Here is a 2,679-nt window from a genome sequence, read left to right as displayed (position 1 = left end):
GTGTGTGTGTGTGTGGTTTGGTGGGGGGGTTGGGGGGGGGGGGGGGGGGGGGTTGTTTACACAATAATGTGAACAATATTTTGGAGAAATTACAAAAAAACGTACTAATTTGGTGAAGGAGTTCTAAACTGTTGCAGATCCAAAACATTAAAAGTATATATATATATATATATATATATATATATATATACATACATACATATACCAGTTCTAGAATTGCGCCGCTCCGGGTGGCTGCATGTTGGAGTAGCTCTGTTGCATTCATTCCGAGTTATTGCTTTTGAAAACTTTAATTCCTCTTTTTTCTGGATGTAAATCACTTTTTCGGATGATTATTTCCTCTCATATCGGATGCTGTGCAGCTGGAACGATTTTTACTGAAACCTTCTTACTTTTGGGCATTTGTTATGTTGTGTAACCATGGCAACAAGGTGTTTTTTAACAACCAGGAGCAACTGATTAACATCTCACAAGCTCAAGTACCACAATTACAGCCGCAAATCTGAAATGAGTGGAAAAGGAGGCGCCGTGGACGAATTCCCGTAAACCTGGTGGCGGTGCTCGAGTACCTGACTGCCGAAATCCTGGAACCATTGGGAAACTCGGCTTGTGAAAACGAGAGGACTGAGATCATCCCCTGGTACCTTCAGCAGTCTGTCCGTGTCTACAAGGAGCTCAGCAGACTGCTGGAAGGAGTGACCATCACTCATGGAGGAATTCTGCCCGGCATTCGGGCAGTCCTGCTGCCCAGGAGGACCGAGAGGCCCGCCGGATCTGATAACAAGCTGGATCTGGGTGGACGAATCGGTATCTGTGGCCAATTCTTTGGCTTCACTACAGGAGATCCTTCCTGCCCCCAGCTATCAGCATCTATAACAACTCTTGAATGAAAACAGGATGATGAGCTACGACAACACTTAATTTCCCTTTGGGATTATTAAAGTAGTTTTGAATTTGAATTTGAATTGAATATGAAAATGCTTGTTATATTTAGTCAAGTTTTATGTTTTCTCCAAAAGTCTACATTTTGGTAGATGTCAGTAAAGGTTTGTGGTGCTTTGTGCCATGAAATCAATTAAAAAATTATTAATTTTAGCCAAAGGTTAGTGCTTAATGTTAATTTTGAGATTTTTTTTTCATCCATTTTGATGTTAAACCTAAAAATTATATTTTAATATAAAAGTACTACCATTAGTTTCGCAGGAAGTCTACACCTGCATCAACTTTTTAAGATTGTGGGCGAAAACTATGTTAAATTCTTAAAATACAGTCGTGGGCCACAGAAAACCCGTCCAATGGCCACACACTGCCCTCAGGCTGCTCTTTGGACACCCTGCTCTTTGCTGATCGACGTTTCAGCAGTGGTTCTATTGTCAGAAGTTAGTAATGAGTCTGACTTCTGTTGTTGGTAAAAGCAGGCGTTTGGAGTCCACTGGTGTAGAAGCGAAACCCGGAAAAGGGATTCAGCAGAAGTGTGCGACTCGGCTAAACTTCAGGTTGAAATTGTGGTTTTTGTTCTCTTGGAAGAAAATGTGTGGTGTGCCTTTTTGCTGATTAGACACATTTGAGTCATTCAGTACATAATTTCCCATGTTTGCTTAGATATGTACATTTTTTACCACCTTTGGAGAAGGAGAAAGACAAGAAGAACAAAAAGAACAAGAAAAAGAAGAACAAGAAGTAGAAGAACAATAAGAATGAAAAGAACAAGAACATGGAGAAGGAGAGTGAATATCTGCTTGTTTTATGAGCATTTGTAATTTTAGGTGCTGGAAGGTTGAACTTGAAGAAATCTCTGGGAGGAAACTATTCTGTTAGGTGATATCCATCCATAAAAAGTGTTTTTATGAACGGACTCAGACCAGATCAGAGGGGTTTTAACCCCAGACCCCACCAGAAAAGACTTGTGGTTTTAGTTTGGCTGTGCAGTGCCAGGTACTACAGATGTGTGACAGCAGGACAGCAACTAATAGTGCTGGGAAACACACTGGTTCAGATCTTTTGATGAATTCACTCTTTCAACTAGACTTTGGGGAACAAGCTCTAAAAACTGAAGTAAAACAAAAACCCAGCTTTAAAAAGAAAACTTCAATAAGTCTATTTTTGTTTAACATTTGAGCGTTTTGTTTTAAACAGTATGTCCTATAGCAAATGTATCTGTCAAAAATGCACTAAATGGAAAACGGTTTGGACATTTCTATCTATAATGTAATTTATAAATGGAGATTTTAAAACGCTACGCAATAAATTCTTATCAAAATCTGGCTCAGTCTGTATTTCTTGATTTTGAACCTTTCAGTAAGTCACCAAAGAGATGAAGAAGCAAAAAACAAGCAACAGCTGTTGACTTATCTATGACTGTGGTTGAAATATTGCACTCTGTATGTGATGAATCTACGGAGTATACGAGTTTCACTTTCTGAAATTAATTAGAAAAAAAATAATGGTCTTTTTCAGGATATTCTAATTGTTGAGCTGCACTCGTATTCAGCCAGTATTTTTCCATTTCTATCACGATGCTCCTCTGGCAGCTTGGGAAATTTTTTTTTAGACATAGTGAGGTTCACAAAGTTTTTTAAAATGTAAAAATCTGTTTTTGTATATGTATGATAATATCTTAGGGGTGTTAAATTATATATATATATATATATATATATATATATATATATATATATATAT

The 2,679-nt window shown here is 37.9% G+C and overlaps 1 long non-coding RNA gene across 1 annotated transcript in view; it reads right to left on the bottom strand.

Annotated features, from left to right (window-relative positions):
- The window catches only part of LOC119424444, a 70,843-nt gene that overhangs the window by 52,825 nt on the left and 15,339 nt on the right, over positions 1-2,679 (bottom strand). The gene's annotated exons all lie outside the window — the stretch shown is intronic.

Source organism: Nematolebias whitei, chromosome 18 (assembly GCF_014905685.2).
Source record: "Nematolebias whitei isolate Nwh7 chromosome 18, NemWhi1, whole genome shotgun sequence".
Taxonomy (NCBI): domain Eukaryota; kingdom Metazoa; phylum Chordata; class Actinopteri; order Cyprinodontiformes; family Rivulidae; genus Nematolebias; species Nematolebias whitei.
This window is presented reverse-complemented; position numbering and strand designations above follow the sequence as displayed.